This window comes from Bos indicus x Bos taurus, chromosome 18 (assembly GCF_003369695.1).
Source record: "Bos indicus x Bos taurus breed Angus x Brahman F1 hybrid chromosome 18, Bos_hybrid_MaternalHap_v2.0, whole genome shotgun sequence".
Classification (NCBI taxonomy): Eukaryota; Metazoa; Chordata; class Mammalia; order Artiodactyla; family Bovidae; genus Bos; species Bos indicus x Bos taurus.
Genome location: NC_040093.1, coordinates 23,257,211 through 23,275,495, shown reverse-complemented (window position 1 = coordinate 23,275,495; position 18,285 = coordinate 23,257,211). Strand labels below are relative to the sequence as shown.

Below are 18,285 nucleotides of genomic sequence, written 5' to 3'. Positions count from 1 at the left end.
GAGGATGCTCACATGTCTCCACCCCCCACCTCCCATGCACAGGTGTAACTTGTCTCACAGGGAAACAGAGCATCCACTCCAGCAGCCATACAGCAGCACCTAGGGATACCAGGAATAGAGCAGAAGCAAAGGGAGGTGACTGACTTGGGTCCTGTGCCTCTGAGCTCAGGAATACCCTGAAGATGATGGGGGACAGGTGGGCAGGAGTCTGGGAGCACTCCTCTACCAGCAAAACGGCTGCTACTGCTGATGCATGAGAACCTGAAATCCTTCAGGCAGGACCAAGCTTGCATGCCCTTGAGGACAACGCAGTCCTCCCCAGGTGAGCACCAGCAATCTCCCTCTTGGCTGGTGGACCAATCCCTTAAATGAGTTCAAGTGGATGGACTGCAACGCTGAAGTCCCTGACGGGGTCATTGTTGAACTGGAAGCCCCCGGGGATTCCCTGGGATGCATAGCAGCCCCCACCTCTCAATCAGAGCCCCCCAGGTGGGTGTCCTTCCAGCCTTGGGATGAATCTCTTTCTCTTTTCTGGAGTACCCAGTGACGCAGTTGATACGACTATAGGAACCATATTATGTGAACTATGAATGTTTCTAACCACTAGGACCTCGCTACGTGTGCCCAAGGCTGGCTCTAAGAGGGATGGCGGTGGGGAGTGCCTAAGACCCAAGACCCAGCAAGGACACTGCACATTCAGACCTCTACCTCCTGAGGCAGGAAAGACAGGGTGGGGCCCAAGATAACCTTCTCAGGCATAGGCATTAGGCAGAAGCCAAAGCTGCCTCCCTGTCTTGCACTTAATGAGGTCCTGAGGAACGGAAGAATAGTATCTAAAACAGAAACGTGGTAGCAGCTGAACAAGAAACTGACCATGAGACACAGACAAAGAGAACAGACCTATGGACAGAGTAGAGGCGGGCAGGCAAGGATCGTGGGACGGATGGAGAAAGTAACATGGACACTTACATTACCATATGTAAAATAGACAGCCAGTGGGAATTTGCTGTATGACTCAGGGAACTCACCCCCAGGCTCTGTGACAACCTAGAGGCGGGGGATGGGAGGGAGGTGGGAGGGAGGTTTAAGAGGGAGGGGACATATATCTATGTGTCATGTGGCTGATGTGTGATTCTGTCTGATTCATGTTGATGTCTGACACAATATTAAAAAGCAATCATCCTTCAATTAAAAATAAGTTTTTTTTTAAAGAAACTCTGACCATGAAAACCATGGAGAAGGCACAGGTTGCTGATGATCCTGTACCACCTTCCACGTGTGGGGCTCCACTAGTAAAGGAGATTTTGAGGTAAAACAGCTCTTAGAGCAACGCATGTGCAGCGACTTCAGGAGAAGGGAGCAGAGGACCAGGAGATGAGGCGACCTGGTTCCATCCAGGCCACACCTCTCCTCTCCTTTCAATGAATATTCCAACCACGCCACACCTCTCCCCTCCTCTCAATGAATATTTCACCCCCAATCAAAAAAGCCCCACCCATTCAAAAGGCTAAAAATAAGATAAAAAAGAGATGAAAAAACACTGGCTCATGAGGACCTCACCCTCACTTTTGCCTCAATCAACTGCTTCATTTTTCTCTTTGTGCCTCAGCCTCAGTGGGTTTTTTTTTCTTCTTCTTTGCGTTCCTCATCCAAATTCTTCTTGGACGAGTTGAACAAGACCCTGGACTTCTGATAACAAGCTTTTCCTCTATCACCCTCAGGAAGCTCATTCTGGGATGACTCTCACCAAGTGGGTGCAGAGTGGAACTGTTAGAACCATCTCACCTATTTGATTTCTTAATTTTCTTTCTTTTTGCTTTGTTTTGAGGGCTTTTGTTGTTGTTCTTTAAAACTGTAGAGGCCACAGATGCTATCTTTTTTTAAAATATTTATTTATTTGGCTGCACCAGGTCTTAGCTACAGCCTCTTTAGTTGTGGCATGTGGGATTTGGTTCCCTGACCGAGGACTGAACCTGTGCCCCCTGTATTGGGAGCTCTGAGTCTTAGCCACTGAACCACCAGGAAAGTCCAGTTGGTTGGTTTTAAAAGGGGTGTTTCTGTGGTCTGTGTATTTAGAGTCAGACGTAAGTTGTGCATAAGTTGTAGCTATGTGCATGTCACAAGCTCATGAGGAAAACGCGCCTGGGAAAGTTTAAAGCAGGTTTTGTTGACGCTGGTCCCATGGACTCTTTGGCTCAGGTAATTCTTTGCTGCGTGGAGCTGCTCTGTGCATTGTAGCCTCTTTAGGCAGCATCCTCAGCCTCTGCCCTCCCAATGTGGGAGGCATTCATCTCCTAGTTGTGACAATCAAAAACATCTCCAATGTCGAATGTCCCTTGGGGGTGAGGTTCCGGTGGGGGCTACCAAATGACACCATTTGAGAACCACCGCTCTAAACTTGCTGGTATTCACATGTGCAGTCAAGACCAGAACCCAGATGGTCTAGAAGCCCTTGTCCTTCCCATGATGCCCTGGGGGAAGGGCGAAGGCAGGGCTCAGCCTCCAGGTACTCTCCCCCCACCCCACTCCCCTGCCGTCATCATCCCAGCCTCCACCACCCTGATGCCACTCAGAGCCCATAACGCCACCCCCACCACAGAAAGAGGGTTTTCCTCTGAAGAAAGCTAGCCTTCCAACAAGCAGTGAAGGAATGAGACAAAGGCGTTGATAACCCATCTGCTGTCTTTAAAGCTGGGTCGCACAGTTTCACAGCAGCATGCCAGGATGACATGGCTTAAGTGGTAATGACTTCAGGATGCAATGTCATTCTACTGCTGCTGTGGATTCCTGCTCCCCACCCACAAGGTGGTGAAGGCACCTTTTGCACACAGCCCAGTCATCAGGCCAGGAGGGGGAACTCGTCAGAGTGGAGTCCATAGGACCCTCCTCGTGCTGTGTGGCCTGGGTCCCAGAGGGGTGCCAGGAAGGTGGACCTGAGACTCACGGTACTCAGTCTAGAGCAGAGGGGAATTTCAGACTTATCTGTGTAAAAAAAAAAAAAAAAAATCCAAACCCTGGCCAAGACTTCAGCCCCAAATCTCTCACAAGGTTGTAGGAGCAGCTCCTCCACCCCACACCCTGACCAGCCAGGTGCCCAGGGTGGGCCAACTGCCCTGGTTCCCCCAGAGAACACTCTGCTCCCAGCCCAGAGTGCCACTCATGGCTTTTCTCCCCATGCGGGGCTGTGAGATGGATTTTTATCCCAGTTACTCAGAGCATCCTCCTGGACGGTCTGCCAGGCTGAGCTCATGGCTTTGATCAGAAGGGTGAGCTCAGAACCAAATGTGCTGGTGGAGGCAGCAGCCCACCCAGGCCTCTCAGGGGGACACAGTTGGACAGAGACACCAAAGATAAGGACAAGGCAGCCAGCCACCTCCAGGCAGGGACATGAACAGGTACAAGGGCCCTGAGGCAGGGCCGAGAGCTTGTTCAAAGTACAGAAGGACTATCCTATAGCTGGAATAGAGACAGTTGTCCATCACATGAGAACTTGCAGGGCATGGTCAAGGAGAGATGTTTTCTTTTAAATGAATCAAAAGTCACTGTAAGGGTTTGGGCAGGTAGGAAGGATGCTCTGTTGCCAAAAAGACCACCTAAGCCCCAATAAGCAAAGAGACTCTGAGTGGGAAAGAGTAGATGCAGGGTGACTGGTGCTCAGGAACCAGGGGAGGTGGACAGACATGGGCATGATAGAGATGAGCTTGGAGAGTAGGATGGCTGTATAGGGCAGGCGGTGAGGGCTTTGCAGAGGAGAGAAGAGTCAAGCATGGCACTGCAGTCTGCCACGGTGATACTGTATGAAAATCCCCAAACTCAGAGGCTTCAGACAGTAAGCATTTAATTAGTTGACAAATCAGAACTGAGCAATTTAGGCTGAGCTTGGCGGGATGGTTCTTCTGGTCTTAACAATGCTCACTCTGACATCTGGAGGTTGGTTAGCTATTGGCTGGGCAAGCAGGCCAGCTGGCTCTCCTCCTCCAGCAGCCTAGCCCAGGCATGGCCTAATGAAGAAGGCCAAGGCAGAAGTGTGGACGAGTCCTGTCGAAAAACATCTTCCTGTCTCTGCTTCTATCTTATTTGTTAACACCCTTTGGTGGGAGCAGATAGAAACAGCAGCACCCTGAAGATAGACAGCAAAGGATAAAGACTAAGGCCACTTCTGCAATTGATCTGTCAGGGGTGGCCGTAGGCTGGCCTAACTGAGCAGCTGGAGCTACCTTTACTGCCTTGCGGCAGACTGAGAGAGGAATGCACTGGGAGTTTCAGGAATTCTGCTTTGGTTTAGGAGTATGTATGGCAGCTGGTGGCTCAGATGATAAAGAATCTGCCTGCGGTGCAGGAGGCCCGGGTTCGATCCCTGGTCAGGAAGAGCTGCCAGAAAAGGGAATGGCAACCCACTCTGGTATTCTTGCCTGGAGAATTCCATAGACAGAGGAGCTTGGCGGGCTACAGTTCATGAAGTCGCAAAGAGTCGGACACGACTGAGCAACTAGACTAACACTAAGGGCCCCTGTAAGTTCCCTAAAGCACTCAGTAAGGGCTCATGGGAGCTGCCCAATGCTGATGGGCAATTCTCTCATTTTTAAACAAAAGCCACCAAGCTGGAATTCCAAAACTTCAAGACCACAAAACCTACTGATGAGCCGGCTTTGGAGACACAGGCCTCCTCCGTCGACTGTGTCCACCATTCTGTCTCCTCTGCGGAGTGATGGAAAGTCTACCCTGAGAGACTCTGATTTTATGCTGATCGTTAACTAAGAATATTTCTCTCCAGAGATTTATTACATTAATGAGCTCTGAAATTACTCAGAGCAATTAAGTATATTGTTTTGAAACTCTTTAGAAATCATCAAAACACACTGGTTGTTTCTCAGGGAAACATCAATAAGGGATGCAGTTGGTACCCAGACAAACCCAGCCAGCTCGCCTCCCACTGGCTTTGGGAGTCCCTAGCTCCCAGCTCCCAAGGTAGACACATGCCTGCCCGGCTGGGAGAGACTCTGCTTCGCATACATAGTGGTACTTTCTTTCTGAAGAAAGGACTGGACTCTGAGTCCAACTGGCCAGACCTTGGATGGCTCTGCTCCCTGGGGCCAGTATGAGAGCTGGGGCTTGTCCTGCAAACTGCTCCGCACTCACACACAAGAAGCAGAAAGACAGCTGAAAGCCACTCATGTGGCTTCAGAAGGCCTCTCGTTCCCAATAGCTGAGTGGTTTCTACGTCCCTTGCTCAGCTAACACACACCTATAGGAGCCACTGCCCCTCAACTGCCCGTGACACAAACGGGTCTTCAGATGGGGCCCCTGAATTGCACACATGACTCACTCCTCCATAACAAGCCACCATCATCACAATCACCTTCATAGCCACTTCCCAGGCCAGAGGAAGAAGGGCAGGAGCCGAGAGAAGCCCTCAGGTTTCGAGCTGCCTGACTCAAACACAGTCCATGCCCCTCACTAGCTGTCTCACATAACAAGGACTCGCGTAGCAAGGACTCTATTAACGCAGCATATGTCACAGAACTTGGTCCTCCCAAACACCTTGTAACAGTAGTTCAGCAATTTGCCAACATTCTCTCATTTACTTTGTTGTTGCTGTTGGAGTATAATTGCCTTACAACAATTAGTTTCTGCTGTACCAGGAAGTGAATCAGCTACACGGTTACACACATGTGCTCCCTCTTGCACCTCCCTCTCACCTCCCCATCCCAGCCCTCCAGGTCATCACGGAGCACCGAGCTGAGCTCCCTGTGCCTTACAGCAGCTTCCCACTCGCTTTGCATTTTACACATGGTAGTGTATATATGCCAATCCTAATCTCCCATTTCATCCCACCCTCCCCTTACCCCACCCTACTCCTTGTCTGAATGTCAGTTCTACATGTCTGCATCCCTATCCCCATCCTGAAAACTGGTTCATCTGTGGAATCTAGAAAAATGTTACAGATGAATCTCTCATTTACTTTTCACAACTATGAGATGGGAACCACTATTTTTCCCTGTTTTACAAATAAGGAAACTGAGACACATGGAAGGGAAGTGTTTTGCCCAAGTCAGCTGTAGGCTTGGAGTTTCTAGAAATAAACTTCAGGGTTCTCTCCCCACACAGGGAGGCTGTCCTTATATGGACCATGTCATGGGCTTCTGGTCAAATTCAGCCAATGGAAGCCCCCAAAAGAGAGCAGGAAGGATAGGAAAAGTGGGACCATTCCTTCTCCCAGCTCTCTCCTTACTGGTGACCTTCTCTCTGCTCCTGTCTGTTTGCAGGCTCCAGGATGCTCTGTCCCCCAACACTCAGGTCTGGACTTCCCCAGTCCCACACCCACAGACTCCTAAGTCCCACCTGCTCCTTTACAAACTGTCCTCTCATTAAACTCCTCTAATTTGCACCCTTTGAGTGTGCCATCTGTCTCCCGCTGGGCCCCAAATTCCCAAGTCTGTACTCTAGGGACTACTGGGTACTGCCTACATTCTGGGCCCTAGAAAACAAGAGTGTTGACAGGAGGAAAACAAAATCATCTGTACATTTTTCATTTTTGAGGCTAAAATGAAGATCAGGAAGATCCCAGCTCTCTAAGCCCTTTGACTGGGCTTCCAGCTTCCTGCTGGATGATAGGGGCCAGAGGAGCCCTGTCACAACCACCAGCACAGACCCTGGGAGCCCACGGACACAGCCAGAGTCCTGGCTACTTAGATAACAGCCCAGGACAGTCCCAGCACCTCCTCTCAGCTCTGCTGTAAGCTCTGTGGTCCAGGAAGAAGGCCAATACTAAGTGCTGAGGATAAGGGGAGACCCAAAACCCCAGATCTGGGGAGCAATTCTTCAGCAAGCTCTTCCTAGAAGCCTATCTGCCAGGAAACTAGCTGACTTTTCAGAACCTCCAAGTCCCAAGTTCAACTGAGTGTGGCCTGGTCATTCTGGGCCCAGGATGGCCAGAGGGCATTGCATTTAGAAGGGAAGAGACCTCTCTCTCTTACTCCCCTGCAGACAGCCCCTCCCCACAACACAAAGTGGAAGGCTCTGCCCTGGAGCTTACAAAGATAGCAATATCCTGAGAGACTGGGGTCCCAGGACAGGGGTGGGAATGGGCTGTTTTCTTTGTGTCTTTGCTTCCCTCCCCATCAACCTCTGGTGCCAATCACATCCATCTTCAGGTAAACATAAAATACACGTCCATTAGATTCTAGCACCATGAAGGGCCCAGATCAAATCCCTTTGCCTACACGGAGCTGGGCAAGGGACTCCTCGCTGAGTCCACTCAGACTTGCTAAGATGCTTCGTGCCGCAGTGTCCACCCCGTGGCAACTCCATGAAGAGAACAAAACCTTCATAGTCTCACATATACCCACCTGCCTCCTAATGCCTGCAGGCCTGGACACAGTCCACTTTCCAGACATTCCAAATAACAGTCAAAACAAAGAAAATCGCCGGCTTCCCTGGTGGCTCAGTGGTCAAGAGTCCATCTGCCAATGCAGGAGACACGAGTTCGATCCCCGATCTGGGAAGATCCCATATACCACAGAGCAACTAAGCCCATGTGCCACAACTATTGAGCCTGTTTTCTAGAGCCCATGAGCTTCAACTACTGAAGCCCAAGTGCCTAGAGCCCATGCTCCACAACGAGAGAAGCCACCGCAATGAGAAGCCCTGGCACCGCCACTAGAGTGTAGCCCCCACTCACCACAACTAGAGAAAAGCACGAACAGCAATGAAGACCCAGCACAGTCAAAAATAAAATAAAATAATAAAATTATATATTAATTAAAAAAAATACAGACCAGTGGGACAATAAGAGCCATCAGAGACCATCTGCACCATTATACAGATGGTACATACTTTTCCCAATATTTTATTAAAATAGTATATTTAACCACGGTTAACCAAGAATATTAACTTCATCCCACCCAGCCCACCCCCATATGCAGCATGACATAGTAGTGATTTCAAAGATCCTTAATCATGATAACCAACAAAAACATTTCAAAGTTTGCAACTAAAAACTAGACCTTGCAAAAATTCTGCATTAGAAGAAACATCACAAAGCTCTCGAGCAGAATTCTTTTCTCTGCCTGAGAGTTAATGTGGTATGCCATCCACCTGACATTACTCCTGGTCTGTTCTTTCTCCTCTATGCACAGAAGAGTGTCTCATTTATAAGTACCCACTTCATAAATAAATCGGCATTTTCACCTCATTTAATGTTTCTTTTCAGCTTCACAAAGAAACCAGGAAATAAAACTGTCGACGACAGTCACGACATAGGCTCTCACAGTAAGATAAAAAAACTTGAAAATGTGCAGAGATGCATCGGCACTCTTTTACATAAAAAGATTTTCAAAAGTACAAGGCAAAATCTGCAGGTTTTTTTAGGGGAGATTTTAGGCACATCCATTTCTTAAAGCAAGCTTCAGTATGAATTCCAGTTTTGTCTTCATAACACCTGTTCTAGTTAGTCTTTCTTTAAAAAAAAAGAATTCCTGTCAAGTGTGAAATAGAGCATCTACGGTCCCCAAAGGGGAGGTTTTCAGTTATGGCTTGCCCGTTCTGTTTTCATCCTTGCTGGCTTTGGTTTGGGGATGTACTGGTTATTTGCATGGTACTCGAGTTCTTTCCGGAAGTAGAAGATGGCTTTGTTTAACCCTTCCTCCCGCAGGACCATTGGCTCCCACCCCGGCATCAGCTTCGCTTTCTTGATGTCTGGTTTCCTTCTCTGGGGGGTCGTCCTGGGCTTCAGAAAGAAACTGAATTTTACTCCCACTGCCAACAGGGTTTTTGATGAGCTGAGCAAATTCTAGGATGGTGTGTTCTTCCGGGTTCCCCAGCTTGACGGGGCTGCTGACGTTGCTGTTCGTGAGCGCCACGAGGCGGTTCACCAGGTCACTGACGTACCGGAAGGCCCTCGTCTGTGATCCGGATCTGTACACTGTGAGCGGTTCCCCCTGCAGCGCCTGCAGGATGAAGTTGCTGACCACCCAGCCATCATTCATGTGCATTCGGGGCCCGAAGGTGTTGAAGATCCTGGCTACGCGCACCGCCACGCCCTCCTGCTTCATGCAAGCGTAGCACATCTCCGCGACTCGCTCCCTTTGTTGTAGTAGGCTCGGGGTCCTATCAGAGAAGGCAATGGCACCCCACTCCAGTACTTTTGCCTAGAAAATCCCATGGACAGAGGAGCCTGGTAGGCTGCAGTCCATGGGGTCGCGAAGAGTCGGACACGACTGAGCAACTTCACTTTCACTTTTCACTTTTCACTTTCATGCATTGGAGAAGGAAATGGCAACTCACTCCAGTGTTCTTGCCTGGAGAATCCCAGGGACGGGGAAGCCTGGTGGGCTGCCGTCTATGGGGTCGCACAGAGTTGGACACGACTGAAGCAACTTGGCGGCAGCGGGGGCAGGGTCCTATGGGATTCACGCGGCCCCAGTAATCCTCGGTTTGTGGGTGGACTTCAGGGTCTCTGCACACCTCTGAGGTGGAGGCCAGGAATAGACGGGCCCCAACTCGCTTTGCCAGCCCCAGCATGTTCAGTGTCCCAACGGTGTTGGTCTTTAGTGTCTTGAAGGGGTTGTACATGTAACTGGGAGGGGAGGCAGGAGAGGCCAGGTGGTAGATCTGATCCACTTCAATGGACAGCTGCTCCAACATGTCATGGTTGATCAGCTCAAAGTTCTCATGGCTGACCCAGTGCTCCATGTTCCTCTTCCTGCCCATGAAGAAGTTGTCCACCATGGTCACTTTGTGACCATCCATCATGAGCTTGTCCATGAGGTAGGAACCCACAAAGCCCATGCCCCCAGTTACCAAAATTCTTTTACAGTCCTTTTCTGATAAAAATTTTACTGGCGAGTATTTCTGGGTGAAGCTCTTTTCCAAATCTCTGATTTTCTCCCTCAGTGGTTCAATGATCTTGTCAAGCCTGCTCTCAATTCTGAGCTCCCCGTTTTCCTGAATGGGCCTCATGTTAACCAAGTTGTCCCAAACAGAGGCCACGTAGGCGAGCAGTGCGATGCACAGCAGCGGCTTCGTCCTCCTGCAGCTGACAGCAGACGCGAGGCGAAGCAGCGGCTGACTCAGCATCCCAGGCCATGCGCTGTGGCCCCAGATGGTACAGATTTTACAGACGGAAAAAACTGACATAGCTGGGGGAAGGGCTCAGACAAAAAGTCTGAATACAAAGACAAAAGGTCCAACCCCCAACCCAGGGCTCCCTGGGCTGTTACTCACTACAGTCTGGCTATATTCATTTCCATCTCTAAATTGCCCCAGAACCGTGCTTGGACCCAACCCAAGGAGGAACAATGCCATCTGGCCTCTGAGAGTTTGGGGAAAGCTCTCTTTAGCACTAGATGCCTAGTGGCACTGGGCTTTCTTTGAGTTGAGTAATAATCGATGTTTGCTGCCACGGTTGCCTCAAGGGTTATAAGCCAGGGCCAGCTGCAGGCCCAGGGCTGCACACCATTTGATGGCCTCGGAAGTGTGGTAAATGTAAACGGTGCTGTGCTGTGCTCAGTCACTCAGTCGTGTCTGACTCTTTGCAACTCCATGGACTGTAGCCCGCCAAGCTCCTCTGTCCATGGGATTCTCCAGGAAAGAATATTTGAGAGGGTTGTCATGCCCTTCTCCAAGGGATCTTCCTGACCCAGGGATCGAACCCAAGTCTCCTGCACTGCAGGTGGATTTTTTTACCATCTGAGCCACAAGGGAAGCCCAATGTAAATGGTGGTTCTCTTTAAAAAGTGTCCGGTAAAACTTAAAACAAGGACTTCCCTAGCAGTCCAGTGGTTAAAAATTCACCTTGAAATGCAGGGGACACAGGTTTGATCCCTAGACAGGCAACTAAGATCCCACCTGCTAGAGGCAACTAAACCAGTGCCCCAGAACTACTGAACCTGTGTGCCACAACTAGAGAGAAGCCCGGGCAACCCAACATAGAGCCTTCGAGCTGCAAAGAAGACTCAGTGCAGCCAAAAATAAATATGTCTGTTCTTTAAAAAAAAAAAAATGTTAAAACATCCTAAGAAGTTTAGAGCCTAATGTATAGATTTCAGCTTCTCCCACTTTCTACAAGCTCTGTACCAATTAATCGTAATAGTCTTAGTATCCTTACAGATTAACATAGAATAAAGCAATCCCTGTGAAGTCTCAATGAACCACCACAAAAGAAACTGACCAAAGGGAATGATAGGGGCTTGGCCAAGTGAATCCTGAGGGTGGGATCTCTGGTTATTATAGAGCGTTCCTGAGTCCCAGGCTCTGGAAGCACTATTTGGGAGGGAGTTGTTTTTCAGTTTTCAAAATGAGACTTTCATCTGTCAGGGGATTACAAAACACCAACTCCACCAAGAAGGTTTTCTAAATTCTGAGAGCTCCTATTGGAAGCACAGCACCCGTTATCACATCCCAAACTCAAGAGCTATGAACTTCATCTGTGAACAACAGCCAATGCAGCCAGGCCAGGAGGTGGTGCTACTGAGGAAAACAGGATCTTGACCATCCTCCCACTCACTCCAGTCCTCTGTCCAGTTCCCTGGTGGCCACAAAATCGAAGATTTTCAACAGCATCCATCCCCCTCCCCTATCACCTTCCCTCCCCTACCCCAGCCACACCTCCTGCTTCTAGAAGGTATAACTTTATTGGGAAGGTCCTTTGATGGAGCCAAAGAGCTTAAACCAAACAGGGCCAAGGATCCAAGTGGGGGATGACTCAGACACACGTGACCAGTATTGGCTCAAGTGATGTGTCCAGTGGAGACTTTTACTAAAAGGAGCTCACTATGGCGCCACAGGCAGACCCTCAGCCGTGGCCAGGCTCATGGGCACCATGATATGACAGAAATAAAAGTAAATTATATCACTTGTCATCATTAAGAAAAATTTTCATCTCCGTTCTTCATTCGAAAAGCACTATATTTAATGAATGAGTACTGAGTCATGACATGTAAATGACTGAAATATTGGAATTATACTAAGGTCAACTAACGTATTTTTAAACCATGAAATTAAGGGATCTATTCATGCCTGTCGACAGTGCCACTCTCAGTGATTATGATCTCTGCAAGGCTGCCCCTGGACACTGGGGAATGGTGGACAGTTCTACAAGATGTGGACCAGCTTCTGTGGAAACTCTCCTGTGATCAAATTGAAGAAATCTCGCTGACCTGTTTGCCCAGGTTCTGCAAGCCTCAGGACACTATACATATCTAATGAAGGAATGGCTGGTCTTGTGCAAGGCAAGCCGCATTCCAAAGAGCATCTTGTAGATTTATCACTCGTGGGAGAGGGAACACTGGCTCCTGCGGTTCTTCCAAAATGGTGGCCCCCACAAGCTATGCGTCAGGAAAGCAGATCTTTGTCAGCTGCATTAATCTCCTCTAATTTTCTCTAAGAAAATTAAGATGCCTCAACATCCAAACTCTGCAAAAATTTTGGTAAAAGATGGAAGAGAAAAGATAAAAGATGCTAAGGTCCACCAGGAAACCTGAGATGAGAAAAGTTATGGTGAGGAACTATCTTCCCAGGACCAGACACTTTCAGGCTAAAGTGGGCATGTTTTCATTTTTGCACCCTGCAGCCATTTTCAATTTTTTGGTAAAATAATACTCCAGACTTCTTTTGATGAAGGACTCCTTTCCATTCTCGGTCATGAAGCTTAGGTAGGATTTACCCTAGATGCAGCACCAAATTTGGACACTAAGTGTCCTAAGTCCATGAACATATGACTTTACCCTGACCACAGGAATTAATGACCTAGTTCTGGGTATGTAGTTGATGATTATGCATAGATACAAAGCTTTTGATGTCAGAAACATTTGTATTCATCAAAGGAAGTGTTTAGAGCTATTGGGAGGGAGAGATACTATTGTACTGATGAGGAAGCCAATGCCAAGGGGCCCCTTGGTGCTATCCTATAACCTGCTGGATCAAACCTTACCTGAAGCAGAACTGACTTGGAATTTTTTGCTTACAAACACCAAAACATTTTCCTTTTTGTTTAATCTAGCGTAAAGTGGGTGGTTTTCTTGACAAGCCATATTCCCATAATGTGAAAGTTTCTTTCTAGAATCCTGTGTCCTAGAGTGCAGAGAGACTTTCTGACCCCTCCCTTTAACACCTAAACATGACTGGACACCAAGCAAGCATTCCACAAGAGCTGATAACACCAAAGAAAGGCAGCTGTGTTAGTATCAAGGACAGGGAGCCCATGGTTTTCCCAAGAGCTGGTGGCAAGGACCAATAGCCATTCAGGACTAACCACTCACCCCTAATTGTTTGTGGTTGACCTCTATTCTTGTTCACCAAATCTCAGGCCATCCCAGGCTATAACATTTGGAAATGCTATTGCCTTGAACTGTCCAAATCCATTGCTGATTAAAGCCTCTACCAACCAAGTTTATTAGCTTCTCTGAAATTCTGCTGGAAGCATATGAGGAAGAAACATGTTTAAATGCCCCCACTCAAGTTTTTCATTAAGGGATTGCATAGCTCTCTCTGAATGTGGTCACAGGCTATGAGGCCACTACAGTCTTGTGTGAAGCCAGACTTGCAAAAAGAGGGAGGAGAAAGACGTGTTCAAGGAGCCCATGTCTTCAGCTGAGACTGCAGCCTGGAAGCTGAAATGAGCGGCAGAGGCAGACTGCACTGCTGTTCTCTGATTCCAGCACTCAGATCAGGATACAAACATGGAATTTCAAGCTCTGCCTGCGTAGAAAGGAGCTTAAATGTCATTTACTCTGACCCCTAATTTAACGTTTCTTTCCTCCCCAAGCTTTCCTTCAAGTGGTCACATAGCCTGTGTTGAACCTCTGGTGATGAGAACTCACTTCCCAAGTCCTATGGAAGCAATACCATTTGGGGTTGATGCACCCTGTTCTGGGTACATTGCCACCTGTCTAAAGTTCTCAGTCCTCTGAGCTGCTCAGCACTCGCAGCCTCCTCTTCCTCTGGAAGCTCTTCAAACACAGAAAGCCAGAAATGATGGTTCCCAGTGTGGGTATATTCTGAGCTGAATGGTTGCTATTCCCTCCTCACATAAGCCTGGTCCTGTATATCTAAACCTGTCCCAATCTTTGCTGCTGCTGCTGCTAAGTCACTTCAGTCGTGTCCGACTCTGTGTGACCCCATAGACGGCAGCCCACCAGGCTCCCCCATCCCTGGGATTCTCCAGGCAAGAACACTGGAGTGGGTTGCCATTTTCTCCTCCAATGCATGAAAGTGAAAAGTGAAAGTGAAGTCACTCAGTCATGTCCGACTCTTCGTGACCCCATGGACTGCAGCTTACCAGGCTCCTCTGTCCATGGGATTTTCCAGGCAAGAGTACTGGAGTGGGGTGCCATTGCCTTCTCCGTGTCCCAATCTTTACTGACCACAATAATTTTCAGTGTGATCTGATCAGCACAGTAGGACAGGGCTCCTTCTCATCACCTCCAATGTTCTCTATACTATACTCCCATTAATACAACCACAATTGCAGTGTTGGAGAAGACTCTTGAGAGTCCCTTGGACTGCAAGGAGATCCAACCAGTCCATTCTGAAGGAGATCAGCCCTGGGATTTCTTTGGAAGGAATGATGCTAAAGCTGAAACTCCAGTACTTTGGCCACCTCATGCAAAGAGTTGACTCATTGGAAAAGACTCTGATGCTGGGAGGGATTGGGGGCAGGAGGAGAAGGGGATGACAGAGGATGAGATGGCTGGATGGCATCACTGACTCGATGGACGTGAGTCTCAGTGAACTCCGGGAGTTGATGATGGACAGGGAGGCCTGGCGTGCTGCAATTCATGGGGTCGCAAAGAGTCGGACACAACTGAGCGACTGAACTGAACTGAACTGGAGAGACATACATCAAGGTCAGACCAACAGAATTCCCTTCCTCATCTCTCAACGAAGGTAACATGTGTCCTGCTGTTATGTTTCAAAGTGTTGCCAGTGACTATAAAAGCCCGTTCCTTGCTCTGTTCGACTTTTATACCATCCACCGTCCCCAGCATCTTGGGCTGGTGAGGGAGTGTGTGCAAGGTAAGGGCACGCCAGCATCCAGGCAGCAGGGGCAGGGGAGTCTTTCTCAGCTTCTGAGATGAATGTGTAAGTAAAAGTGAAGGCTACCAAATTGGACCTGATCTATGTAGGCCACCCATTGTTAATTGTCACCCAGCTATTTTGCTGGCACTAGTCACATGGTGGGTGACAGCCACGGACATTGATGGATTCTGACCCGGACTAGAAATCTGGCTTCTAAAAAAGAGAGAGAGGAAAGGCAGAGGAGACAACGAAGTTAGTGCCCAGCGTGAGGAGAAGGGAATGGGAACAGGGGGTGGCTCTGACAGCTCAAGCTGAGGAGGAAAATTAGAAAAGAAAGCCAGCTCCACCACCATATGTGGCAAAGCTGGCCGGGACAGCTGGAAGAAATATCGCCCGACCCGAGTCCCTGGCCAGGATTGTGATACATGCCTGCGTATGGCTATCAATAACCCTGCATGATTAATGCTAATGATTTATGTTAATTTTGCCATAAGCTTTTTTTTGTGCCAGTGTTGAACTTAAGGATGTCAAATCATTCCTTAGGAGGTTGTTAGAGATTTTTAAAAACAAAGTCTAAAATCCAGCGCCTGACATTCCATAGATCACAGCCCCAACCTCCTCAACATACTCTGGGAGGCGAGGGTCACCATCCCCTGTGTAATTGCCTTTCGTTCAGCAATAAGTCCTTGGAAAAGGATTCAGCATCCTAAGAAGGATGGCTCCTCAGGGCCTCCACGTTGCCCCTGGAGGGGGAGTATGGGTTTCAGGGGCTTCCCAGGTGGCGCCATGGGTAAAGAACCCGCCTGCCAATGCAGGATGTAAGAGACACGCGTTTGATCCCTGGGTGGGGAAGGTCCCCATGGCAATGCACTCCAGTGTTCTTGCCTGGAGAATCCCACGGACAGAGGAGCCTGGAGGGCTACAGTCCATAGTGGAGCAGAGTTGGACACAACTGAAGCAACTTAGTACATGCACATGGATTTCAGAGCTAAGAAGGCAAAGTCCATCCTGGTTCCCCAGCTGCTGTCCATGCGCCACCATTCAGCTGGGAGGCCGAGCAAGCAGGCAGGCTCAGGGGACCTCTTCGCAGGCAGCAGCCACTGAGCAGTCAGTGTCAGCAGGGCAGGGGGAGTGCCCAGCCCATGTTGCAGGAATGCTGGGAGTGCAAACACGGCAACACCATGGAAGCACTTTGCTCTCTGTGACCCCCCGCCCCCCCCCCACCCCTGCCACCAACACACCATGTCCTTCTGTCTCCAAGGATGCTCTGAGTTCCATTTGCTTCCCTGGGACCCAGGAGTGGGGGCTGGAGGTGCGGGCAGATGTGGCCCTGCAGGTGTCACCTGCCCGCCTCCCTCTGTCTATCCATCAGTCATTGATCCACGTCCCTTTGGTACCTCCACTTTTCACTCCCAGACACTGGGAACACTCTGGGAGTATGGCCGGCCCTGGACAAAATGAGCAAGAAAGGTGGGGGAAACTCGAACCTCTCAGGCTTGGAAACTTAGCCCTTGAGACTGAACTGCAGAGCATAACACCCAGGAATGAGAAAGCCACAAAAGGAATTGACAAGAGATTGCCAGTGCTAGCCCGGTGCAGAGCCACTGGACATGACAACCGTCCGGCAGCACAGTTTCCTTGGTCCAGGAGCTCTGACCTTACACAGTGCCCTGTCTGCCCGAACTCATCTGTGAAATCTTAGCCCCCTGCCCAGCCCCTGCCCCACCAAGACTGGCACCACTCACTCTCTGTAGCCCCACCTCCGCCATCAGTGTTCCCCCAAGGGCCCATCCACAGCTCAGGGAACAGTAGCTTCTTCCACCTGTAAACCAGTTACTCCATCAGTGGCTGCCCTGCCTTCAAAATAAAACTCTTCACATTCTCCCCTATTAGAGCCACAATCCAAGCCAGGGCCCAGCTAAACCCCATGCTGTGGGGGAAATAATTCTTTGGTAGAGGGGGAGTAAAGTCCAGATCCTTTCTGTCCCCCGCACCCACCCTCTCTTGCTAGAAATTCATTATCTATAGCTTAAAAGCAACAATTTCTATGTGGATTTGTACCAAAAAAGGAAATACTCTCTCTGCTTTCCTGGCTTCCCGTGAAGGGGCTCCACTAAACCTGCTTGGTCTGGGCTGTACGGCGAACACCTGTCAAAATGTATGGACCACGCCATTTATCAAATAATCTGCTCCAAGAACAGATAGGCACTATCAGCAATCTGGTATTGATCTGAACAGGCCCCTGCTATTGTTCATCCCTGCATCCCGAATGGCAGCAGGAATTAATGAAAGAAACAAAACAATGCATACCAATCACTCAGCCCCACAACTTTGTCTGCTGCGCTCATTAAGTTGGGCCAAGCTTCCCGAAAGCTTGCTTGGGGAACGGTGGTCCCAGGAGGCCAACCCTTTGATCTGCCCATGGACTCCCCAGCTGACTTCTCCCTCTTTCCATCAGCCATGGAGCCGTTGGGTGTTGATGCTCCCAACTCTTTGAAATCTATGGAAGTGGTCATGCTAATGGCAGGAGAATCCCACGTGGGTGCAGAAGCAGCTCTCCAGGGTCTGGGCAGAGATGGCCTTTCTCTGCCCTTCCTGTGTGGTTGTGTTAAAGCTGCCCTTGTCCAACATGGAGAACGTTTGCCTTCCAGGAGCAAAGACTCAAACTGGGGACAACACCCACAGGGCACCAATGGCAGGCTGGACACCAAGGTGGGAAAAGAGGTCAAAATTCAGCCCCTCCCCTAAGGGAAGACCCTTAAGAGAGATGCCCATCAAGCCTCATCTCTGTCCCCTCAACACACAGAGGCTCTCCTGCCTCACCATCACTGCATCCACCCTGGAGCAGCCTTCAAGGCTCAGCTTAAATGGCACCTCCTGAAGCCTCTCCCAATCCCTCCAGTTAGACCTGATCTCTCCCTCTGCTCAGCATTCATCATGCTTTCCTTGAGCTGTAACAAACAGTAAACTTTGTGTCTCATCCATCTGACAAATTTAGAAGGAGTAGGGAGCCAGGCGAAACAAGCACATCATTGTGAGTCCTGCCTTCTGAAGGCTGGGACACTGATGTGGTCATCTTTGCAGCCCTGTGTAGTGCCTAACATCATCAACAATTGAATGGAAAGATGGATGGATGGATGAATCGACTGATGGATGAAATGACTAATGGATGGATGAATGGGTGGACAGACTGATGGATGGTTAGGTTGATGGATGGATGGATGGACGGACAGGTGGGTGGATGGATGAGTGATGGGTAGATGGATG

The 18,285-nt window shown here is 49.3% G+C and overlaps 1 pseudogene; it reads right to left on the bottom strand.

Annotated features, from left to right (window-relative positions):
- Positions 1 to 8,524: 8,524 nt before the first annotated feature.
- Positions 8,525 to 10,077, bottom strand: LOC113875334 (annotated as a pseudogene).
- Positions 10,078 to 18,285: the final 8,208 nt, after the last annotated feature.